Below are 27,536 nucleotides of genomic sequence, written 5' to 3'. Positions count from 1 at the left end.
GTTCACCCATTTCCCTTAGGTGCAAGTGATGTGAAATTTCTAAGATTTTTATTTCATCATCAGCCTCCCTTCTCCCTACTTCCATGTTCTTCAGCTCTATGCAATCTAATTCCATTGAACAATGAGGTTTTGCTTCCTAAATACCTTTGGGTGTATTTTATGGATCTTGGGCTGTCAATTATGAAAATTACCATGAAATTTCCCTGTCACACACACCATTGTTTTTTGAAATAGTCCATATTTGTTATTATAATTCAAGTCAGAATATTTGTTGCCAAGATTAAGGAAAGCATTTTTGTTGATCCACAAATCAAACAGGCAATTTTAAGAACTTCTAGTGGGACCGGGGAAAATCACATGGAAGGCATTCAAGGTTGTTGTTGAAAATTTTCTTGGCAACTACAGAGCACCAAACTACGTGCAGCTGGTTGATAAGATGCTTCATGCATACAAAATCACAAAGTGCAACATGTCACTAAGGATTCATTTTCTGCATTCCCATTTAGACTTACTCCCCGCAAATCTTGGCGCTGTCAGTGACAAGCACGGTGAAAGGTTGTATCAGGACATTGCAGTCCTGGAGAAATGGTATCGGGGCAACTGGAATCCACTAATGCTGGCTGATTACTGTTGTACAATTAAGCAAGAAGCCTCAGACACTGAGTACAAATGAAAACTTCCAACACAACATTTTTAGCTTAGTTGAACTATTACAAAGCATCAGCGTCGATATCCAATTAAATACAGTATGTTCAATAAAAGTTAATTTCCTGTTTCTCCAAATTCCTATGTGATACAAGTAGTCTGAAATTGTATTTGTGTTCAGTTTCAAGCAGTTTATCATAAACAAATACAATTTCTGAGGAAGCGACACTTATAATAAATGTATTGTCCATTTTTCTCTGCCTTCCCCATATTGATAGATAGGATAGGTAGTCAAAGTCTGTTCCCTAGGTTAGAAATGTTAAATACTAGAGGGCCTAGATCAAATGTGAGAGGGGAGAAGAAGTTTAAAGGTCGATTACAGAGCAACATTTGTTACACGAGAGTGGTAGATGCCTTGAAAGTGTTTTGAGGGGAGGTTGTGGAGACAGATCCTACAGCAATAAATAAGAGACATTTAGACAGGCCCATGAATAGGCAGGGAATGGGGAGGGTGGGGGTTATGGAACTTCTGTAGGTTTATTTTCAGTTAGCCTAATGGATGGCATTGTGGGCTGAAAGGCCTCTTCTTGTGAAAATCTTTCGCCAACTGAGGCCCAAGTTTGGGAATTTTCTCCCTCGTCCTCACCACTCACACTCCTTAAAACCTACCCTTTAGATCACCCATGACGTCTGCCCCAATGCATCCTGAACTGTCTCACTTAATTTTATAACACGGTGGTCACAGATCTCCTGGAACCCAGCTTCAATTCTGACCTCTGGTGCTGTCTGTGTGGTGTTAGCAAGTTCTGTTTGGGTTTCCCCATGAGGGTTCCGGTTTCTTCCCACACCCCAAAAATTTTCAGATGTATAGCTCAATAGGTGTGACGGAGAGTGCTCACACTCCTTGCATGTGCTCACTTACACACGCGCACGCGAACATTGCCTTGTCGCTCTTCTGTCGTTGTGCTGAGTGTGTGCACTTCAATGTCTTCCCCCCACCATAATGGGTCATAAACCAAGCTGACATGTTCCAGTTGCCTTGGTGGTGACTTTCCCACCATAAATTGCGGAATATTCTCTTTCTTCAGTAAAGGTGGAGATGTAAATGTGTATATGTTGTTCGTATACTGTAGCTAAGGTGGATACTTCTGTTTACTTTGTAAAATAAATGTAAGTACATTGTGGGGTGTATTATATTCTAATTCATATGGAGTCTTAAGTTAACTTTGTTGGTAATTACAGATGGTATGTCCTGGTCCCTAATGGGACATCACTGTCAGTGGGAGAGAGAGATTGGGACTGCCTGGGGTATACACAGGACAAAATAGTAAGGAGCTATAATTGTGTCTTCTGGTAGCTATCTTTTGGCAGTTTTCTGTTTGGTATTTTTGCTCATTTTTGTAATGTTTGGTGTTTGATGCAGCTAATAAACATTCTTGCACTATAGTGCTAAGCAACTCCAGCCATTTTTTTCCTTTTGTCACAATACATGTATCTACAAATAGGCAACTGTAAATTGTCCCAAGTGCAAAGGTAGAGTCTGGGTGGAGTTTGAAGGAAATGTGTAGAAAATTAATTGGGAATGGTTTAAACTGGTTTTACAGGTTGGAATGGAGTCTGTGGGCTGAATGGCCTGTTTCCTTGCTATGTGACTCTATGACATCAATTACAATGGTAGTAGGCCTCCGTTAGTCTCGATAGACCATGGATTTGCACCTTGGAAAGTTTCCAGGGCGCAAGCCTGGGCAAGGTTTTTTTTAATGGAAGACCGGCAGTTGCCCAAGCTGCAAGTCTCCCCTCTCCACACCACCGATGTTGTCCAAGGGAAGGGCATTAGAATTACAATGGTCACTAGTCTTCAGAAGAAGAAACTTCCAAGTTCAAGTTTATTGTGATTCAACCGTACTCATCCATATCACCAAATAAGGCAACACTCCTCTGAACCAAGGTGCACGACACAATACATATAATTCACACACCCAACACATAAAGTAATATTATCGCAAATAAATTGACAAATAATAGGGTGCACTGATGACACAAGTTAAGAAGTAAACAGTGTAATGCTACTGGCGCTTTGTACGTGCTATGTTTCTGTAAAACTTTTTGGGATAAAAGAGGCGAGCTGTTGGATGAACTCAATGGGTTCTGGGGTGGGAAATGGGCAGACGACTCGGCCTGAAATGCTGATGGTCAACTTCCCTCCACAGATGCCATCTCACCCACTGAATTCTCAAGCATCTGGTTTTTAGTGCCAGACTCCAGCATCTCCAGTTTCTCCATCTCCAAACTCTTTGGGATCTCCAGTGGATATGAAGGGTCCTGTTGTAGGTGAGCCCTCTCAGAATGCATGAGCATTGCTTACCCCTCAACCAACATCACTAAAACGAGTCCTCTGGTCGTTATGGCACTGCTAGCTGTGTGATCCTCCTGTGCACAAAATGGCTGCTAGGCTTCCCACAATGCACCAGTGACTGCCCTCTATAAAATCCAGCTGCTAAGGGCTTTGGAAAGACTGGCAGGGATGTGAAAGGCACTACTGAAATGAAAGGCTTGGTATTTTCTTACCACACCTGCTATTTTAGTATGCAGACACTGTTCAAATTCACAGAAAATCCTGCGGAAATTTACAATTCACTTGTGTTTAAAAACTAAATACCAATCATGTGAATCCAGCTACAAAAGATTTTTCTTAATAATATGCTGAGCAGCTTGGCTTAAGCCCTGCTTTAATGGATTTTAAAGAACTGTGATGTCGGGAGCTTGCTGTGAAGTGGACACACTTTTCCCTGTGATCTAACCAACAGCTACATTGCCGTGACACTTGAATGGAGCCGGCCTCAGCTAAATCACATGCCAGTATAAACATCGCTCCCTCAAACACAATGAAGAAAGGGCTCCTGATCTGACGTTCCATCACTCCCGTCCCATCAGGAACCTCCATAGGATAGAGAACATAACAGTCCCTTCGGGCTACAATGTTGTGCAATGCCTCGTTAATGAGAAAGGTCAGAGAAGAACGGCCAGATTGGTTCAAGCTGACAGGAAGGCGACAGTAGCTCAAATAACCAGACATTACAACAGTGGTGTGCAGAAGAGCATCTCGGAATGCACAACACATTGAAGTGGATGGACTACAGCGGCAGAAGACCATGAACATGCACTCAGTGTTCATTTTATTAGCTGCAGGAGATAGCTAATAAAGTGGCCTCAGAGTGTAGACATAAGGGGGCAGGATAAGCACACCTGATCCCATGAGTTTGCTCTATCATCCACTAAGTTCATGCAGATCTTCTGTCTCAGTTCCACTTTGCAAAGTACAATCACAATATCCCACAAGATCCAAGAATGGGTCAGACCATGCTTTGAATGAACTCACTGATTTACCTTCCACAACGGTCTGGTGCAGAGAATTCCAAGCATTTATTGAATTAATTAATTTATTAATAAATTGATACATTTATTAATTTTTAGAGATACAGTGCGGTGTCTGCCCTTTTGGCCCTTCGAGCCATGCTACCCCAGCAACCTCGCAACCCCAATTCACCCTAACCTAAGCACAGGACAGTTTACACCAACCAGTTAACCTACCTGGTATATAATTGGACTGTGGGAGGAAACCGGAGCACCCGGGGAAAACCCGCACATTTCACGGGTCGGATATACAGAGGCTCCTTACAGAGGAACACCAGGATTGAACTCCAAGCTCCAGAACACCCCGAGCTTTAATAGCATTGCACTAACTGTGCCCCATTTCTGTGTTTGTTGTTCTCCAAGTGAATAAAATTCTCCTCATTTTAATTCTGCACGGGCAATCTCTTACTCTGGGACTGTGAACTCCCGCTTCTGAACTCCACTGCCAAGGAGAACATCTCCCCCCAGAGAAATCTTGGAAGCTTCAATGAAATCTCAGGAAAATGAAGGGCCCAATTTCTCTGTGCACAGCAAACTGATCCGTACCAGAAACAAATCTTCTGGCACTCACTCAGCGGGCAGGGGTTGCTACCAGACACCAGAGGCAGGAAGTCACGTGCTGGGATGGTCAGTGATACAAAGACCCATCCACAGTCGGTATCGATCAGATCCTCAGGACCAAATATCATGGACTTCAGCTTCACCAGTTGTTCCCTGTGAATTGCTAATTGAGGCAGCACTGACAGAAGCTGGTTGGATGGGCAGAGAGGGAGGTCATGATCACAATGGAATCCATAACCAAGTCTCCCATCTCTAGTTCAATATGAAAGACACCTCTTGGCTATGGAGAAAGGCAATTCTGGTCAAACCATTCTGAAATGTAAGGGGTGGGCACCTGCTAAAGTACAGGAGGCCATGGGACCAAGTCCAGGCAAATGGCGTTAATAGAGATAAATAGTTAATATTTGGCATGGAGATGGTGGGGTGAGGGATCTGTTTCTAGGCACTATGATTCTTGGACCATCCAGACCGTAGGTGACCTCACTGAAACAAACACGTGTGGAGTTTGCATGCTACAATAGCGAAGAAGGCACTCCATTGGCTATACTTCATTAGACATTACAGGAGGTTTGGTATGTCTCCGAAGACACCGGCAAATTTCTACAGATGTATGGTGGGGATCATTCAGACTGGCTGCATCACCACCTGATATGGAGGCTCAAATGCAAAGTTCAAAGTCAATTTTATTATCAAAGTACATATGTGTCACCATATACAACCCTGAGATTCATTTTCCTGTGGGCATACTGAACAAATCTACAGAATAGTAACTATAACAGGATCAATGAAATATCAACCAGAGTGCAGAAGACAACAAACTGTGCAAATACAAACATAAATAAATAGCAATAAATAATGAGAACATGAGATAATGCGATAAAGAATTCTTAAAGTGAGATAATTGGTTCTTGGAACATCTCAATGGATGGGCAAGAGTCTGATGGTTGATGGGTAGGAACTGTTCTTGAACCTGGCGGTGTGAGTCCCGAGGCATTTGTACCTTCTATCTGATGGCAGCACAGGACTGAAAGAGGCGGAAGAGGGCTGTAGACCTAGATAGCTCCGTCACTGGGCAGAATCCGCCCCACCATTGAAAACATTTTCAAGAGGTGATGCCTCAAGAAGACGACATCCATTGTTAGGGACCCTCACCATCCAGGATGTGCTCTTTTCACATTACTACCATCAGGGAGAAGGCACGTGAGTCAGAAGATGCACACTCAATTTTTTTTAGGAACAGCTTCTTTCCCTCCGCAATCAGATTTCTGAACAGCCCATGAATCCATAAACACTACCTCACTACTCCTCTTTAGTGCTATTAATTTACTTTATATTTTAATGCAATTTAGAGTAATTTTTCATATGTCTTGCACTGAACTGCTGTCAGAAAACAACCAGAAAAAATCTGAGGAGGTTTGCCATTGTAGATTTGCCCTTTGGGGGTGGGAGGAGGAGTCTAGAAGCAGGGCTGGTTTCAAACTAAGAAAAAATCTGAGGAGGTTTGCCATTGTAGATGATGAGAGAATATTTCCCCTTTGGGGGTGGGAGAAGGAGTCTAGAAGCAGGGCTGGTTTCAAACTAAGAAGCCACCCACAAGATGGGGGGATGAGGGAGATTACTCTCTCAGAGGGCGGACGATCTTCCAAATTCTCTACACGGAGTTCGAGGTGCTGAATGCATTCAAGGGGGGGAGAGACTCATAAATGGTCTGTCCAGGGGTCAATGGGATGTAGAAGCATGAATGTGGTTAAGGTTAGATCAGATTACAAAGGGCCATGTTTCTTACGGTCACTCTCCTGTCCCTGCCATGGGTAACCCATAATACATCCCTGAGCACCCTGCAATATTAACACAGGAACTGCTCTATGTTGCTGTTTTTGAGGCCCTTGAGCCCCTCCATCTTCTTGCTTACTCCCATATGTATTCAGCTTCTCCCAGCTGTTTAGCCTCAACCACTCCCACTGGAGTCAAGATACCCATTCTCCTATCTGACTGTCCCTCTGATGGTGTGACACTCTCTCAGTACTGTCCCTCTGACAGTGAGACACTCCCTCAGTACTGTCCCTCTGACGGTGAGGCACTCCCTCAGTACCGTCCCTCTGACGGTGCGGCAGTCCCTCAGTACCGTCCCTCTGACAATGTGACACTCCCTCAGTACTGTCCCTCTGACGGTGAGGCACTCCCTCAGTACTGTCCCTCTGATGGTGAGGCACTCCCTCAGTACTGTCCCTTTGACAGTGAGGCACTCCCTCAGTACTGTCCCTCTGACAGTGAGACACTCCCTCAGTACTGTCCCTCTGACAGTGAGACTATCCCTCAATACTGTCCCTCTGACAGTGAGGCACTCCCTCGGTACTGTCCCTCTGACGGTGAGGCACTCCCTCAGTACTGTCCCCTCTGACAGTGAGACAATCCCTCAATACTGTCCCTCTGTTGATGCAATACCGTGGAAGTGCCAAATTGTCCTCAAATGTAGCTCACTTTACAATATAATACAATTACCACCGCCCCAGTTGTCGGGCTGCTCTCGGACAGTAAGATGCCTGTCCTCCAAGTACACCTTCTCAGCAAGTTTCCCTCACTTCGATCTTATACTCCCTCACGGCTACTTCAAGATTATACTCAAATCAGAACAGCAGGGAGTGCAGAGGATTATCAATCTTCAATCAGTGACTAGTCCACCTGCGATCTGCTTGGTATCACCAGGAACAAATGTGTGGCTGGCAGGCAAACGGAAGGAGCTTGCTGTACAGCATCAGCAGGTATTTTACGTTCCTCTCTCCTTTACCCCAGTTTACCACAGACCCGCAGCATGCTGCTGTCCCTTAGCTCAGTATAGGGTGAAATATTCATAGAAAACATGCACGATTTACACTCAATACCTGGAGAAAACCCACACATTCCACGGAGAGGACATCCTTACGTAGGATGCTGGGATTGAAATCGCACTCCGAGGCCCTGAGCTGTAATACTGTTTCAGTAACCATAGCACCTATACAGAGAGAGTGGTGGGTGCCCAGATCTCATTGCCAGGGTGGTGGCAGAGTCTGATACGTCAGGCACATTCAAGAGACTCTTGGATAGTCATGTGGATATGTACCGTGTAATGGAGAGTTCAGAGCTACGCAGGAGGAAGTGTTAGATTGATTGTGGTGTATGTTTATATAGGTCAGCACGGACTAGAGGGGCCAAAGGGCCTGTACTGTGCAGTACTGCTCTATATTTTGAATGCCACTTAAATGACCCTTCCACACTCTGTATGTGAAAAAGAACTTGCCTCGTAAATCTGTTGTAAACTTCTGTTCTCAAATTAAAGCTGCATCTATTAGCGTTTGACGCTTCCGAACTAGGAAGTAGACATTGGCTACCTACCCTTTCTATGCCTCTCAAAACCTTCTGCACTTCCATTGGGCCCTTCGGCCCATCTGGTCTATGCTGAACCATTCAACCTGTCTGGACCAATCGCCCCGTGCAAGCCCCTCCCATTCATTACCTATCCAAACTGCTCCAATCACATCCAACTCTTGGATACCCCTACCATTCTCTGAGTGAGGAAGTTCCCCCTCATGTTCCCCTTAAACTATTCACCTTTCACCCTTAACCTCCAGCTGTAATCTCGTTTTGAGCTGGGACCTTTCGTCAGGAATGGAAAGGGAGGGAGAAGAAGCCAATGTTTACGTTTATTGACTGTAAACTGCCTTGGATCATCCTGAGGTTCTGACCACGACAAAAATGCAGAGTTTCATGTTTAACTTGTTGTGAGCTCCTTCCCAGTAGCTACACCACCATCACTCTGCTAATACCAGAGGTGATTGATGACACCCAAGTGGTAAACTCAAAAGACTCATCTCTAAGCCTAAAACAAATCAATCAAAAATTGTTGACAACAGGTTCATGTCTCAAACATGTCATGATGGATTGGGATCATTATTTTGAAGTTGAATCCTGCCTAAATCCCTGGAGCATATTTGTTCCAGCTCTGTACACTTTGAACTTCCTATTCTGCTCGAAGCTAGCGGTTATGTTATTGCAGGTGACAAGATGCAAGTGACTACATAGGACAAGCTATGAAGTATGGTCGCTTTCGCCCAAGGTTTCCCAGTCCCAGGATCTCGTCCAGATTTACAAACGTCCCAACTCAGAATCAGAATCAGGTTTAATATCACCAGCATACGGCGTGAAATTTGTTAACTTTGCAGCAGCAGTACAATGCAATACATAATAACAGAGAAAAATACATGAATTATAGTAAATATATATTTATTCAATAGTTAAAATAAAAAGTAGTGAGGTAATGTTCCATGGGTTCAATGTCCATTCAGAAATTGGATGGTGGAGGGGAAGAAGATGTTCGTGAATTGTTGAGTGTGTGCCTTCAGGCTCCTGTACCTCTTCCCTGATGGTAGCAATGACAACAGGGCATGACCTGGTGATGGGGATGCTTAAAGATGGATGCCACATTTTTGAGGCATCGCTCCTTGAAGATAGATGTCCTGGATACTACAGAGACTAGTGTTCGTTCATGATGGAACTGACTAATTTTGCAACTCTCTGCAGCCTATTTCGATCCTGTGCAGTAGTCCCTCCCACCTCCCACAATACCAGACGGTGATGCAGCCAGTTAGAATGCTCTCCACGGTACATTTGTAGAAATTTTCAAGTGTTTCTGGAGACATACCAAATTTTCTCAAAATCCCAATGACTGTTCTCTGAACTCCAAGTCCCCACCATTCAGAATTGGGTGCTCTGCCAATTCCAGCCGCAGATTCGTGCTTAAATTTAATGGGGCGCTACAGTAGCATAGCAGCTAGCGCAACGATTTACAGAGCCAGCTGTAAGATCACGGTTGGATTCCTGCCACTGTCTGTGAGGAGTTTGCATGTTCTCCCAGTGATGGTGTGGGATTCTCCCCAGAGCTCCAGTTTCCTCACACACTCCAAAGACAGTTTGGGTTAGAAAATTGTGGGCATGCTATGTTGGCACTGGAAAGTGGCTACATTTCAGCACAATGCTCACTGATTCGATTTGATGCAAATGACATACAGGTGTCTTCCCCTTTACAAAGGTAGAGCGTTCCTATGAAACCTTTCTTAAGCTGAAATGGCGTAAAGCGAAAACAGGTTACTAATGTATTTCATAGTACGCTTTGATGTACATGTATCAAATAAAGCCAATCTTGATCTTTAATGTCTGCACGCCCTCAGCAGACCAGGCTCCATGCTCAGGAAATCCCTCCTGAAATGTTTTATGAGTTCTACGATCTGTCTTTGAGTCTTCCCAGTCAGTGGTGCAGTGGTAGAGTTATCACCTCACTGCTCCAGACACCCGGGTTCAATCCTGGCAATGGGCGAAGTCTGCAAGGAGTTCTCCCTATGACCATGTGGACCTCATCTGAGTGGTCTGGTCTCCTCCCATGTTCCAAAATCACGGAACCTACCAACTTCTGCTTTCACTCACCTCAACACCAAGCTAACTCCACAGCTATGGACTCACTTTCAAGGACTCTATTGAATAACCATGTTAACAATATTATTTATTACATATTTATTGATTTTATTATTACTTCTCCATCTGGTGTGGGAGCAGCAGAGCATCAGACTGGAAGTCCCTACAAGGGACTGTGAGAATGGCTGAGAGGATCATTGGTGTCTCCCTACCACCTATTGGGGATCATTATCAGCATATGCAAGGCCCTTAGTGTTATTAAGGATCCCACCCATCCATCCAGCATCCTCTTTGATTTTCTACCATCAGTCAGGAGACTCCGATGGTCAGGGTGGGAAACAGCTTCTTCCCTCAGGCCATTAGACTTCTGAACTCCCTGTCGCATCGCATTTGAAGTGTCACCGGATAATTTTGTACTGTTCCCTGAACAGGACCGAAAGAAGGTGCAGAAGGTCGTAAATTTAGTCGGCTCCATCTTGGGTACTAGCCTACAAAGTACCCAGGATATCTTCAGGGAGTGGTGTCTCAGAAAGGCAGTGTTGACTATTAAGGACCTCCAGCACCCAGGGCATGCCCTTTTCTCACTGTTACCATCAGGTAGGAGGTACAGAAGCCTGAAGGCACACACTCAGCGATTCGGGAACAGCTTCTTCCCCTCTGCCATTCGACTCCTAAATGGACATTGAACCCGTAAACACTACCTCACTTTTTAAATATATATTTCTGTTTTTTGCACGATTTTTAATCTATTCAATATATGTATATCGTAATTGATTTACTTTATTTATTATTACTATGTAATTTTGGTTTTTTTTCTTCTATGTTATATATTGCATTGAACTGCTGCTGCTAAGTTAACAAATTTCACGACACATGCTGATTCTGATTCTGACCATCAGGGACTGAAATGCCTATTCCGCATTGTATTCAATAAGTAATTGTCATCCTGAAATACTCTGTCTTTGCAAACATCCACAAAAACAAAGGAGAGCCACAAAGAATGAATGATAGTTGAAACTTTAGCACCCCAAAGCCCCTCTGTGTTACTCATTATGTATCCTCGATTTACAAGGAGCATGTGTTCCTAGAAAATATTCCATTGAGAAAAAGTTTCTGTGGGCAGTGCGGAGGGCATCAATGTTTTTTGGAACAGTGCATTCCTGTAAGTGAAGAACCGCATTCCACGCGGCATGCATTTGATTCATAAATCAAGGACCTGTTCCTAAACTAGTCTAAAAAATCTGAACATCGAACCATATTTGCGTCAACAACCAACACAGTCCGAGGATATGCAAGTGTTACTGTGCTTCCAGTGCCAAAATAGCATGCCTGCAACATACTAACGTGTATGTTTTGGAATGTGGGAGGAAACCGGAACACTGGGAGGAAAGCCCCACGGTCGCGGGGAGAATATACAGACTGCGGCAGGAGCTGAACTCGGGTCACTGGTTTTATAAAGCATTATGCCAACCACTATGCTACTGTAGCAACTAAAAAAAGTCAGTGGTGAGCAACACACACACAATGCTGGAGGAACTCAGCAGGTCAGGCAGCATCTATGGAGAGGAATAAACAGCCGACGCTTCGGGCCGAGACCCTTCTTCAGGACTGAGAAGGAAGGGAGAAGATGCCAGAATGGGGGAGAGGAAGGAGGCTAGCTGGAAGGTGATAGGTGAAGTCAGGTGGGTGGGAGAGGTCAAGGGCTGGAGAGGAAGGAATCTGATAGGAGAGGAGAGTGGACCATAGGAGAAAGGGACAGAAGAGAAGACCCGGGGGAAGTAATAGGCAGCAGAGAAGAGGAACAAGGTCAGAGGGGGAATAAAGATGATGGAGGGGGGGTAATTTGTTTACCGGAAGGAGAAATCGATATTCATGCCATCAGGTTGGAGAGAATCCAAATGGAATATAAGGTATTGCTCCTCCACCCTGAGGGAGGCCTCATCTTAGCACAAGAGGAGGCCCTGGACCGACAAGTCAGAATGGAAATGAGAATTGGAATTGGGATGTCCTGGTTGTAGCGGATGATGCAGACGTGTCAATGGTGTTACAGCAAAAAATTATGAATTAAACATTGTTACTTTGAGGAATGCTCTACCACAGTTTTAGTGCTGGAAGAGAGGTGAGCAAGTATTGGAAGTGGTGCAGCTGAGAAGGAGGATCCAATAAAGGAACGGTATTTGGAGGTTACCTGGCGCTCAAGGATGCACCTTCAGTGGATGGGCTGCAGCAGCAGAAGACCACATCGGCTCCCACTCCTACACCTAATAAAGTGCCACTCTGTGTAGGAAAAGATTCTGTACATGAGCGTCTTGGCAACAGCGACACTACAGTGAGTAAACTAAAGGACGACTGAGATTTCAAAGTTCAAAGCTTAAAGTTCCAAGTAAAATTTATTAACAGACTATCTGAGATTATTTTTCTGCAGGCAAATCTATTGAATAGTAACTAAACTCCAAACATCAGGAATTGTTAACTGTAAACAAACTGTGCAGATGCAGATATAAATAAATAGCAATCAGAAATGAGCATGAAATAACAATATAACTGAGTCCTTAAATGAGTGTAACTACCCCCTTTTGAGCTTGATAGCTGAGGGGTAGTAACTGCTCTTGAACCCGGTGGTGGGAGTCTTGAAACACCTGCCCCTTCCTCCTGATGGCAGCAGCAAGAATAGAGCATGGCCTGGGTGGTGAGGATCTCCGATGATGAATGCTGTTTTCCTACGACAGCGTTTCATGTAGATGTGTGCAATGATTGGGAGGGTTTTACCCCTGATGTATTGGGCCAAATTGGTGTTCCCATACCAGGCTGTAATGCAGCCTGTCAGCACACTTTCCACCACACAGCTGTAAGGCCAGAATTGGTGAAACCACAAAGATCTCAGAGAGTTGTACAAACGGAATAGATTACAAATGTCGGAAGAGGCCAAGCCCATGGAGGGATCTGAGTGAAAATTTGAAAACTGAGGCATGGTTTAGACGAGACACCTACACATAGGAAATGTAAGAATTTGCGACTCAAGCAGCTTTTAAGTGATTCTATTTAGGACATTATGAGAACCCATGAATAGACATTAATGGAATAATAATTTGCAAAGACAGACATTGTGTGTTCCAGGCACTGAGCCAGACAGGAGATGAGCATGACACTTACCAAGTACAATGGACTAATAGAGACAGACACGAGAGCAGATAAGATAGATAGAAGCAAACCATAAGAGAAACAACACTAGTGTTTGCAGGCAGACAAAAGTGGTTACATAATACACAAGATAACTTAATGAGTTAACGTGTTTCGTGTTGACTAAAAATAAACAGAACATGTTGACATGTTATAATCACGATAGACATTGCTAAGACAACACACAGACTTGAACTTTTGGTGTTAACTAGTATAGACAGATCAGAGCACTGGTTTTGCTTACAAATTTCACAGCAACAAAGCATTCATTTAAAGAAAACAAATCATTGACAAGACGTAGGCATTTCTGGAAAGTGCAGAATTTATTGCCCATTACTAACTACCCTTCAACCAAATATTTTGTTGGGCCGCTTCAGAAAGAGGGAGATAAGAAAGGGCTTTCATCATTAAGGATACCCAGGTCGTGCCTTGTTGTCATTGCTGCCATCAGGGAGGAGGTACTAAAGCCTGAAGGCATACACTCAGTGATTCAGGAACAGCTTCTTCCCCTCAGCCACCCGATTTCTGAATGAATTTAAGTAACCCACACAAAATGCTGGAGGAACTCAGCAGGCCAGGCACTTATGGCAAAGAGTTACCAGTCAACATTTCGGGCCAAGACCCTTTATCATGACAGATCTTCGTCAGGAAGGATCTTGGCCCGAAACATCAACTGTTTATACTTTTCCACAGATGCTGCCTGGCCTGCCTGTCGGTCGGTCGGTCGGTCGGTGAGTGAGTGAGTGAGTGAGTGAGTGAGTGAGTGAGTGAGTGAGTGAGTGAGTGAGTGAGTGAGTGTGAGTGTGAGTGTGAGTGTGAGTGTGAGTGTGTGTGTGTGTGTGTGTGTGTGTGTGTGTGAGTGTGAGTGTGAGTGTGAGTGTGTGTGTGTGTGTGTGTGTGTGTGTGTATGTGTGTTACGTGTTACTTTGGATTTCCAGCATCTACAGATTTTCTCATGTTTGTGATCAAACGTAAAACATAGATCATAGAAATCTACAGCACATTACAGGCCCTTCAGTCCACAATATTGTGCCGACCATGTAACCTACTCTAGAAACTGCCTAGAATTTCACTGCTGCATAGCCCTCTACTTTTCTATGCTCTAAGAAGACTTTATTGTCTCTGACAGTGCATTCCACGCACCCACCAAAGTCTGTGTGAAAAACGTACCTCAGACATTCCCCATTGTACCTTCTTCCAAGCACCTTAAAATATGGCCCCTTGTGTTAGCCATGTCAGCCCTGGGATAAAGCCTCTGACTATCCACACGATTAATGCCTCTAATCATCTTATACAACTCTATCAGGTCACCTCTGCTCCAAGGAGAAAAGGCCGAGTTCACTCAACCTATTCTGATAAGGTACGCCCTCCAATCCAGGCAACATCTTTGTAAATCTCCTCTGCACATTCTCTATAGCACCCATTGGGATGAGTGGGTTATATTTCCACTCCAGCCAAACGTTTCAGTGAAACACCAGTGAAGGTATTACACAATTACAAGTTCTCCATGTGAGGTGAGGTGTCCAGATGTGTACAACACAGCTGTTGCTGGTGGAATCTCAGATGGCGAAAGGAGCGAGGTAGCTTGGCTGGTCAAGTGGTGGTGCAACGTTAACCTTGCACTCAACGTCAGTAAGACCAAAAAGCTGACTACGGTCTTCAGATGGGGGAAGTCAGGGGAACACATACCAGTCATCATTGAGGTTTGGCAGTGGAAAGGGCGACCAGCTTCACGTTCCTGGACGTCAACATTTCTAACGATCTATCCTGGGCCCAACATACTAATGCAACTTAGAAGGAGGCATGCTATATTTCATGAGGAGCTTGAGCAGATTTGGTACGCCAACAAAGATTCCCGCAAATCTCTATTGATGTACGAGGAGTGATTGATAAGTTTGTGGCCTAGGGTAGAAGGGGTCAATTTTAGAAAACCTAGCACATTTATTTTTTCAACATAGTCCCGTCCTACATTTACACACTTAGTCCAGCGGTCGTGGAGCATACGGATCTTGGACCTCCAGGAAGTGTCCACAGCAGAGGTGATTGATAAGTTCATGACCTAAGGTAAAAGAAGATGAGTTATATAGCTCTTGTTACATGCACATGCAGGTCAACTCTTTGAGTGATTAGGCAGAAAGTTTGAAGTTAATAACTCATCTCCTTCTACCTTAGGCCACGAACTTATCAATCACCCCTGATGATTTATTAACTGATGAGTTATTAACTTTTTCTGAGCAGACAAATAGATACTTTAATTCAGCAGATATTCCTGAAACATGAAGCACTCAGGGCCACTTCTAAATAAATAGAACTGCTGGGTTCCAAATGCTCTCCCATCCCCAGTTCTATCACCTTCACCCTTTGCACTTGAATAGGAAATACGAGAGTAGGCCATTTGGCCCATTAACCCTATTTCTCCGTTCATCAAAGCCATGGCTCAACATCTACCTCAAATTTACTGCTTTGTCGCTAAATCTCTCAATTATCTTGATGTTCAGAAACTTGTTGATCTCCGTAATGAAGGAGCTCAATGATTTCAGATTCCCAAGTTCGAAGTTTGAAGTAAATTTATTATCAAAGTTAACTTATGTCACTATATACATTTTTGTGGGCATACTCAATAAATCCATAATAGAATAATAACAGTAATCAATGATAAAGACTGTACCAACTTGGGCGTTCAACCAGTGTGTAAAAGACTGTGCAAAACTGCATAGGAACTGTGCAAGTGCAAAATGAAAGAAATAATAATCATAAATAAATAAGCAATAAATATTGAGAACATGAAATGAGAAGTCCATAGGTTGTGGGATCAGATGGCAACCAGGAGACGAGAGCTTGTCCTGGGTGGTGGGGGTCCCTGATGATGGATGCTGCTTTCCTGCGACCACAGTTTGCATAGATCTGCTCAATGATGGGATAGGCTTTACTCGTGATGGATTGGGCCATATCCACTACTTTCTGTAGGACTTTCTGTTCAAGGGGATTGCTGTTTCCATACCAGGCTGTATACTCTCCACCACACAGCTATAGAAACTTGTCAACATTTTAGATGCCATGCTGAATCTTTGCAAACACCTAAGGAAGTAAAGACTGCAAAGATTCAACATCATCTGTGTGAAGACTTATCTCATTCTAGTCTTAAGTGACTCATTATTTTAGATTCTGTCCTTTTGTTGCTGTCAAAGTTGCATGCCATCTTGGACAATGTCTCCCATCCACTCCATAATGTACTGGTTGGGCACAGGAGTTCATTCAGCCAGAGACTCATTCCACCGAGATGCAACACTGAGCGTCATAAGAAGTCATTCCCGCTTGTGACCATCAAACTTTACAACTCCTCCCTCGGAGTGTCAGACACCCTGAGCCAATAGGCTGGTCCTGGACTTATTTCCACTCGGCATAATTAACTTATTATTATTTAATTATTTATTTCTACACTATTCTTGGTTAGTGCGACTGTAACGAAACCCAATTTCCCTTGGGATCAATAAAGTACGTCTGTCTGTCTGTTTTTAGATTCTTCAGTCATGGGAAATTCTCTTCCTGCATTTAACCACTCAAATCCTTCAAGGACTTTGGAAGTTTCGCTGAGATTTCTCTTATTCTTTTAAACCCTGGAGAATAGAGACCTAATCCAATCTATTTCTCCACACAGAGCCACCTGCCATCCCTAGTACCAATCTGGTAAATAATTTCTGCAATCTCTCTGAGGCAAGTATATTCTTTTTAAGTTGGAAGAACAAAATGGTACGAATACTTCATGAGTGGTCCTGTAGGAGTACGGTAACTTTGGGAGAGCGACGGTAAACCCTGTAGAGGTACCGTAAGTTGGCAGCATAGTGGTTAGTACATTGTTCTACAGTGCCATCATCATTATCATAATGTGCCAAGACGTATGACATGGGCATGGACATTAGGTTGGTTCTGTTACGTTCTGTAACTCCAAAACATAAAACTCATTGAAACAAAAACACCTGGAGCTGGGGATATGCTGTGTACTTTGTTTTTACTTCAGTGAGGCATGCACATATGATGTGGTGGCATAATGACGTATGCCATTCACATACTTTTACATATTATGTAATGAATTATGTAAACAACGAAGAATGATTAATCAAACAATCCTCTTCGTCATGGTCTCATGATTTTTTCTACAGAAGAAGAAAATTGCCTTCTTCTGGGCAGTGTCTTTACAAGGTGGGTGACCCCGGCCATTATCAATACTCTTCAGAGATTGTCTGCTTGGCATCAGTGGTCACATAACCAGGACTTGTGATGCTCACCAGCTGCTCATATGACCATCCACCACCTGTTCCCATGGCTTCACGTGATCCTGATCGGGGTGGGGGAGGGGGTGCTAAGCTACACCTTGCCCAAGGGTGCCCAGCAGACTAGCGGACAGAAGGAGTGACTTGCATCTCCTTTGGTAGAGACGCTGTAAAGTGTTTGTACATTATCCCTGTGACAAGTGAGTTATCTCCGTGTGCTCCAGTTTCAACCCACATCCCAACGACATACGAGTTAGAGTTAGTGAGTTGTGGGCAAGCAAATGCTTATTTATTTAGAGATACAGTGTGGACCAGACCCTTCTAGCCCACCAAGCCTCTAATTTAACCTTAGCCTAATGACAGGACAATTTACAATGACCAGTTCACCTACTAAATGGTGCGTCTTTGGACTGAAGGAAACCTATGTGCCCACGGGAAGAATGTACACATTTTCTTACAGAGGATGCCAGAATTGAACTCTGAACTTCAACGCCCTGAGCTATGATAGCATTGTGCTAACCGCTAGGCTACCGTGGCACTGGCAACGAGGTGGAACTTACATCCCCAATGCAAGTGACGCATTTCAATGTTTCAGTGTACACATGACAAATATGCAGGAGCTGAACTTTTCCTCTATCTCATGTAATAGGTAAACAGAGCCAGGTGCCCAGACAGCTGAAGGCGTGCCGCCAGTGAATCTTCGCGGTGTGCTGAAGTCTAGAACTGAAGGAGTTAAGAAGTCTGAAAGGGCTACAGGGCTGGAAGAGATGACCAAGAGTGAAGGGTAAATCATGCAATCAGAAGATGCTGGGGAGCTGGTTAACTGGGGAGCCAGGGAGCACAGCAGGGACTGGATAAGTGGTACTTGGTGCAAGTTGGGAGGAGTAACTGAAGATGCTGTGTGGGTTCAATCATAGCTGATTTACTTTCTCGCTCAACTCCATTCTCCTGCCCTTCTCTCCATAACCTTTTATGCCCGTGCCAAACAAGAACCTATCAACCTTTGCTTTAAAGATACCCAACAATTCGGCTTCCCCAGCCATCTGTGGCAATGAAACCCACCAATTCACCACTCTCTGGGCAAAGGAATTCCTTCTCATCTCTGTTCTAAAGGGACGTCCCTGTACTCTGAAGCTGTTCCACTTATGGAAACTCTCCCACTCTGGTAACAGCCTCTCCAATGTAGATCGAGCATTACTCTGTGATCTAAACTTGTTCTGTAACTTCATGATCATCATGTGGACACAGTTCCCAACCTCAGTGATGCCACCATAAGACCATACAACATAGGATCAGAATTAGGCCATTCAGCCCATTGAGTATGCTCTACCATTCAATCATGGCTGATTAATTATCCCTCTAAGTCCCATTCTCCTGCCTTTTCTCTATAACATTTCATGCCCTTACCAATCAAGAACCTATTGACCTCCACTTTAAACTTACTCAATGACTTGGCCCCTAAAGCCGCCTGGGACAATGAATTCCACAGATTCACTACTCTCATCTCTGTTCTAAAGAGATATCACAGGACCATAGCGGGGCAGCCATGACTGACATTAACATTGGCATGGAGAGCGGTTTAATTAGCTGTGGAAAAAGCAATGATGAGAGCTCTGAACAGGTGTACAGTTGGAGGGTTCACTCCATCAATCAACTCCCTGGGATCTCTGTTTCCCTCTGCCATTTGAGATCCCTATAGGCTTCAACTCAGCTGCAAAACAGTTTCTAGTAATGGGGTGAGAGGCAGAGTCTAAGAACACTTTTGAGCTCCTTATCTGTGAAATGATGTGCTGGCACTGGAGAGAATACAGAGAAGGATTACTAGAACGATCCTGGAAATTCAAAAGTATAAGGAGTGTTTGAAGGCTCTGGGCCTATACTCATTGGAGTTTGTAAGAATGAAGGGCCTAGAAGGTATGGAAATACAGAGAATGTAGTGGGGGGGGGGGGGTCTAGGACGAGAGGACACAGTCTCAGAAAAGAAGGAAATCCCTTGAGAATGCATAATCTAGTCGAGGAGGTATTTCTTGAGCCAAAGAGTGATGATAATGTGGAATTCATTGCCAGGGACAGCTGCGGAGGCCAAGTCTTTGGGTTTTGAGAAAGTAGAGTCGATAGGAACTTAATATAAAAGGTAGGAGAATGGAGTTGAGAGGGAAAATAAATCGGCCATGATGGAATGGCAGAACAGACTAGTGAAAGAGTGAAACCCAGTGAGGGGAAGAAGGAGAAAGAAGGAGACAGGCCAAAGGAAGAGAGAAAAAAGGAGGAGGAAATAGAAGGGAGAGTGGAGAGGCACAGAAACAGGAACAGACGCCGGAGGAAAGAAGCAGGAGACATGAAAAATGAGGGAGAGATGAAGGAGGTGAATCAATGCACATAATCTAGAAATGATGGCTCAAAATTAAATGAAATAGCCTTGGAAGGAAGAGAAGGTCAGAACTGGAGAGCAAGCAACCCCTTGTAGATTTGATCAGGAACACGGTTGATTCACTCAAAAAGTCTCATGTGTTTTAACTAGAAATACCATTAGACATGAGTCTATTATAATTCCAGCTATTCCATTTCGAATTTGTGATCAGGCCACTTGCAATGATAACATGTCTGCTTGTGACAGTTCTGATGTAATCTTAAATATTTAATACTCACTGTTGACTTAAGGTCCCTGAACTGAATCACATGGTCACCATAACAACCAGGCCTGCAGGGAATCTTAAAGTTCAAACAAATTATGCAGCAAAAAATCTGGCAATAAACTCCAGAGGGCTTTACAGCACATGGTTAATAACCTCAGTATAATGGTCAACTAACTTTGCAAGTGACAGCCACCAATCCAGCCAAGGTGAGTCTTGGCATCATTTGGAGGTGGGTCTTTGTGGGCTCACTTGGCCACGGGGGCCACTCGATGGAGGTGGGTGGTCATCGAAGGAAGTCCATGGACCAGCCACTCTGCCGAGTTCCCAACGTGGTCTCCCAGTCACGATCACAGAATCGCAGATGGCACCACACAGGAGCGGAATATTCATTCATCCGATCACTTTAATAATGGGGCAACTGCCCAGTAGACTAGTTCCAAAATCAACTCAGAATTCAGGAAAATTTGATCTTGACAGCTACATACAATTTGATCAAACCTTATTATGTAATTATTGTGTCATCTCCCACTTTAATCCATATATTCCTCAATCCTTAAAATCTAGAATAGGTGGAGACATAAGAGACATTGTTTAGGCCACATCTGGAGAATTATATTAGGTTTAGATCCCCCCCCCCCCCCACCCCACATGTCAAGGGTTTGGAGACAGTGCAGAAGAAGTTTACCAGGATGTTGCCTGACTTAGAGGACATGTGCTTAAAGAATAGATTGGTCAAACATGGATTATTTTATCTGGAGTGTCAGAAGGCTGAGGAAGTTTTTCTCTTTACCCTCTTTCCCTCTCAGTGACTTCACTTTCACTAGTCTGCTCTATCATCATGGCTGATATATTATCCCTCTCAACCCCATTCTCCTGCATTCTCCCCACAACATTCAGCACCCTTACTAATTAAACTGACAGAAGTTTACAAGATTATGAGGGGGAGGGCTGGAGTAGACAGCTAGTATCTTTTCTATCTAAGAGTTTAATAATAAAAGGATGAGATGGGGGGAGGGGAAGACAAGTTCAAAAAATGGAGGGCAAGTTTTTGTTACACAGAGAATGGTGAGTGCCTGGAATGTGCTGGGGGGGGTGACAGTGGGGGCAAATAAGATAGTGGCAATTAAGAGCCTCTTAGACAGGCACACAAATATGCAGAAAATAGACATTGAGTAGGCAGTAGTTCAGTTAAGGGTTAAATTGCATAGGCAGAAGGCAATAGTATGGTTAATAGTTAAATTGCTTAGGTAGAAGACAATAGCATAGATAAGGGTTAAATTACTAGTTTAATTAGTTCAGCACAAGATTGTGGACCGAAGGGCCTGTTCCTGTGCTGAACTGTTCCATGTTCTATGTTCCAGATGCTGGCTCCTGGAGTAATATAAAAGATACTGGAGGTGATCCCATTGCAACTTGCTCTGCATTGACGAGACCAGTGCAAACTGGGTGACTACCTTCGCTCCCTCCACCACAGCACTTTGGGCCTCCTGGTTGCCAGTCATTTACTTCCTCTTCCCATTCCCACACCAACATGCCTATCCTCCAAAGCCAAATGCAAACTAGAAGTGCAACATCTTGTATCCGTCTCGGTGATGTACAACCCGACGATATCAACACTGGATTCTCTCACTGCCAGCAACCTCTCCACCTCTGCCCCTTTCTTCTCTCCTCCTAATCCACCTAATCTCTATCGGTGTGATTCTTTCCCCTCCTCCATCTGCCCAGCATCTACACAATCCTCCTGCAAAGTTTCCTTCCCTCACCATTCCCTTCTGCTCTCCCAACTTCCCTCCGATTATTCCATAATCCACCTTCTTCTCCTATTAAATCCCATTATGTTCAGCCCTTTGTGACACCAACCTATCACCCCACCCCGCACTATTCTCACTTGCTTCTCCTCCTTCTGCCTATGATTCCACCCTTCCACCCCAGCTGGATCCATCTATCACTAGTCAGTCCTTGCTCCATCCCTTCCAGTCACCTATTTATACTGGCTATCTCACTCAGTGGTCACTTTATTAGGTACACCTGTTCACACTCGTTAATACAAATATCCTATCAGCCAATCAGCTGGCAGCGACTCAATGCGCAAAAGCTTGCAGACAAGATCGAGAAGTTCAGTTGCTGTTCAGACCAAACATCAGAATGAAGAAGAAATGTGACTTTGACCATGGAATGATTGTTGGTGTCAGACAGGGTAGTCTGAGTATTTCAGAAACTGTGGATCTCCTGGGATTTTCGGTGTCTGGAGTTTACATAGAATGGTGTGAAATTTTTTTTTTAAATATCCAGAGAGCAGCAGTTCAATGGGCGAAAACACCTTGTTGGTGAAAGGGGTTAGAGGAGAACGGGCAGACTGGTACAAGCCGATAGAAAGGTGACAATAATTCAAACAACCACGTGGTGTGCACGGGAACATCTCTGAACACATAACACATCAAGCCTTGAAGTGCCACAGAGCTTACAGAGCAGAAACCATGAACATACAGAAATATACCCAGTGGCCACTTCATATGGTACAGGAGGTATCTAATAAAGTGGCCATTGAATGTATATCTTCCAATCCAGACGTTTAACCTGAAACGTTGACAGTCTATGTCAATCTATAGATGCTGGCTGACACACTGAGTTTCCCCAGCACCTTGACAGCTGCTGTGTGATCGATTATTGCTCCCGTTCTGCTGCGTTAGCGGCTCCGGGTTACCAGTAATTTTACACCGAGCTGGTTGAGGTGGCCTCTTTGGCCATAAACCAGTTCAAGAACCCTTAATCCATGCGCTGGGAAGCTTCCTCACAGATAGTAATGCCCCCATCAGTCACACCCCTGGCATCAGACAGTGCAATATCTGAGCCATTAGCGAGTGAAATTCCTCAGCCATCTCTTGTTCTGTGGATCAGCCGGACTAAAAATTAATATTTTTTTAAAAATAGTCAATTAGTAACCATTAACTCAACAGGTCTAGAGAAGATAATGGAAACTGATGCTTTGTAATATTGTTGGAAGCTAACCTCCATTTGACCCAGACACTTGGGTATTAATCACAGACTAAACCTTTCATACAGATAAATATTAGGGGCAGACTTCTCATTTCTTAATGACACTGTGTTCAGAGAGATTGTCCTTTTGAAAAAAAAGGAAGTAATATCTTTTCCTATTTTCCCCTACCAGCCGTTGTCAACATTCTGATCGACTTGCAGCGTGGGCGTCATTCTAAGCCATACCACAGAATCAATCTCCCTTCTCTTCAGAGCAACACACACACACAAAACGCTGAGGGAACTCAGCAGGCCAGGCTGCATCTATGGAAAAGGGTAAAAAGTCGACATTTCGGGCCAAGACCCTTCATCAGGACTAGAAAATGAGATGAGAAGTCAGTGTAAGAAGATGGGGGAGGAGGGGAGGAGGAAGTACAAGGTGGTAGATGATAGGTGAAATCAGGAGAGGGGGAGGGGTGAAATAAAGAGCTGGGAAGCTGATTGGTGAAAGAAATAAAAGGGTGGAGGAGGGGGGAATCTGATAGGAGAGGACAGAAACCCAAGGAAGACAGGGAAGGCGGAGGAGCACCAGAGGGAGGTGATGGGCAGGTACGGAGATAAGGTGAGAGAGGGGAATAGGGAAGGGGAAGGGCAATTTCCGGAAGTTTGAGAAATCAATGTTCATTCAGGTTGGAGGCTCCTCTCTCTTCATCTCTTTGCTCTACCAGGGCTATTCTCATGACTACAGAACAATGCAAAGCACTCACAGCTGTCTGGCCACTTTCCAAATTCAGTAACTGGGATGGGTAGCAATACCAGCACAGTAAGGGCCCCAGTGTGATGAGCCACCCTGAAGCCTTGCGAGCTGGCACAATGCTGTAACTTGTAGGGAGAGCACCTCAGAGCCCCAGTGATCTCAGTTTGATCCTGACCAGTGCTGTCTTGTAGAGTTTACACGTCTTCCTTGTGGTGCCTTTGAACAGAAAATACACGGAGTCTGAATGTTCACACATTTTCCTTGTGGTGCCCTTGAATGGAAAATCCTCAGAAAAATTTAGTGGATTTGGCCCAGTGCATCACAGGTAAAGCCTTCCCAACCGTGGAGCAATTCATGAAACGCTGTCATAGGAAAGCAGCATCCATCATCAGAGATCCTCCCCACCCAGGCCGTGCATTTTTCTCACTACTGCCATCAGGTGGAACGAACAGGAGCAACATTCACAAAATTGCTGGAGGAACTCAGCAGGCCAGGCAGCATCTATGATAAAGACTAAACAGTTGATGTTTCGGGCCAAGACTCTTCATCAGGATTGAAGAAGGGTTTTGGCCTGAAATGTTGACTGTCTACTCTCTTCCATCAATGCTGCCTGGCCTGCTGAGTTCCTCCAGCAATTTGTGTGTGTTGCTTTGGATTTCTAGCATCTGCAGATTTTCTCATCTTTGAAAGCGTACAAGAGCCTCGGGATTCGCACCACCAGGTTCAAGAAGAGTTACTACCCCACTTTTGAACCAAAGTGGATAACTATCCATCTATTATGATTTCACTTATTTATGATATCACTTATCCATCTATTGAGATGTTCCCAGAACCAATTATCTCTTCTTTTTCTTCTTCTTCTGACTTTTAATGGCGGTTAGCAAACCAATGATCTCACTTTCAAGGATTCTTTATCTTGTTATCTCATGTTCTCGTTATCTATTGCTCTTTATGTTTGCATTTGCACAGTTGGTTGTCTTCTGCACTCTGGTTGATCTTTCATTGATCCTGTTATAGTTACTGTTCCATCGATTTGCTGAGTATGTCCTCAGGAAAGTGTATCTCAGGGTTGTATATGGTGACATATATGAACTTTGATAATAAAAATTTACATTAAACTTTCAATTTTCAACTTTTGAGATTGTGTGGAGGAACCAATTTCTTCCACCATCCTGAAGCCACACAGCCTTGAGGGTTAAGCGATCACTGTAAATTGCCTCTAGAGTCCAGATGACTGGTAAAATCTAGGGGGTGCGGAGTTGATAGAAATGTGGGAAGAATAGGATCGTGGGAAGCATATGTTTGATAGCCGGTATGGACTCGATGGGCCGAAGGCAATGGGATAAAAGATCCAGAGTGAACAACCAGTGAGAAGGTGTTCCTTCATGTGGAGTAATCTAGAACTTGGGATCACTGGTAAAAAATAAGTGTCGGCTATGAAACACACCTATTAGATGCTGAGTGGTGTCATTAACAACAACATCTCACTCAATGTCAGCAAGACCAAGGAACTGATTGTAGACTTCAGGAGAGAGAAACCAGAGGTCCATGAGACAGTCCCCATTGGAGGAACAGAGATGGAAAGGGTTAGCCACTTTAAATTCCTGAGTGTTGTTATTTCAGAGGGCCAGTCCTGGACCCAACACCTAAGTGCAATTGCAAAGAAAACACAGCATTACCAGTACTTCTGTAGGAGTTTGTGGAGATCTGGAATGACATCTAAAACTTTGAACACTTCTATAGATGTGTAGTGGAAAGTACATGTGTATTGACTGGCTGCATCACAGCCTGGTATGGAATCACTAATGCCCTTGAATTGAAAATCTTACACAAAAAGGTAGTGATTTTGGCCCAGTACATCACAGGTAAAGCCCTCCTAACCATCAAGCACATCAACATGAAACACTTGTAGGAAAGCAGCATCCATCATCAGAGACCCTCATCACCCAAGCCATGCTCTTTTCTCACTGCTGCATCAGATAGAGGGTACAGGTGCCTCAGGATTTGCACCACCAGGTTCAAGAACAGTTACCACCCCTCAATCATCAGACTCTCAAAAAAAGGGGATAACTACACTCACTTGCCCATCCATTGAGCTGTTCCCACAACCAACGATCTCACTTTAAGGACTCTTTATTTTGTTATTTCATGTTCATGATTTATTGCTGTTTATTTATATTTGCATTTGCACAGTTTGTTGTCTTCTGCACTCTGGTTGATCTTTCATTGATCCTGTTACAGTTACAATTCTATAGATTTGCTGAGTATGCCTGCAGGAAAATTAATCTCAGGGTTGTATATGGTGACTTGTACGTACTCTGATAATAAAATATACTTTGAAATTTGAACTCTGGACTTGGAATTACCAATTAGTTTAAGATGGTCTTCTTGGTCAGCATGAGCAAGATGGGCAGAAAGGCCTGTGTCCATGATGTATTATTCAATGACTTTTGAAGCAACTTTATGCTTTCTCTCAGAGGTTGGTGAATCTTCGGAACTCACTTCCTCAAAAATCGGTGAGAACTGAGTCTTTGAATATTTTAAAGATGAGCCAGATAAGCAAAGTGGGTGAAGGGTTACTGAGGGGCGTGGAGTTGAGATTACATCCACTCAGTGGCCACTTTATTAGGTACACCTGTACGCCTGCTCCTTTATACAAATATCTAATCAGCCAATTATGAGGCAGCAACTCAATGCATAAACACATGCAGACATGGTCAAGAGGTTCATTTGTTGTTCAGACCAAACATTAGAATGGGGAAGAAATGTGATCTAAGTGGCTTTGACTGTGGAATGATTGTTGGTGCCAGACAGGGTGGTTTGAGTATCTCAGAAACTGCTGATCTCCTGGATTTTCACACACAACAGTCTGTAGAGGTCTCCAGAGTTTACAAAGAGCAGTGAGAAAAACAAAAAAGAAAATCTAGTCAGTGGCAGTTCTGTGGGCAAAAATGCCTTGTTAATGAGAGGGGTCAGAGGAGAATGGCCAGACTGTTTCAAGCTGACAGGAAGGAGACAGTAACCCAAATCACCCTGTGTTATAACAGTGGTGTCCAGAAGAGCATCCCTATAAGCTCAACATGTCGAACCTTGAAGTGAATGGGCTACAGCAGCAGAAGACCATGAACATGCGCTCAATGGTCACTTTATTAGGTGCAGGAGGAATCAAAGGTGGTTACTATGTGTAAATGATGACTCAGATTTGAGGAGCTCCTAATATGGAAGGGCTAGAAGAATTCTTCCTGATATTCAGCCGCTCTATCCACATGCTAACCACCATTCAAACACTGATCACATTGCAATTGAATAGCTCCTGAAATGCTGTGAGATATCCTGAGGCAACGTATTAATGCGCGCTTCCCCTTCTTTGAACCACTGTATTTTGTAACTCATCACATCCCAGGGCCCGGATAATATCTGCTTCCCCATCAGCTGTACAGGGGAGCCTCAGTGATCCACGCTTGCGATTATCCACACGAATTTGCGTGGGTGGTGGAAATTATGTTTGCCTAAATCAGGAGGAATAAAATTGAGCATTTTTTAAATTAACGGTCTGCAGACTGCGGGCTCCTGAGACAGAAATCATTATCTAAATGTGCAAGAGCTTGTTGAATTTGCAATCTTATGCTTAACATTGGCTCTGACGGATGA

This window comes from Hemitrygon akajei, chromosome 31 (assembly GCF_048418815.1).
Source record: "Hemitrygon akajei chromosome 31, sHemAka1.3, whole genome shotgun sequence".
Classification (NCBI taxonomy): Eukaryota; Metazoa; Chordata; class Chondrichthyes; order Myliobatiformes; family Dasyatidae; genus Hemitrygon; species Hemitrygon akajei.
The sequence above is the reverse complement of the archived record's forward strand: the minus strand, read 5'-3'. Positions refer to the sequence as shown.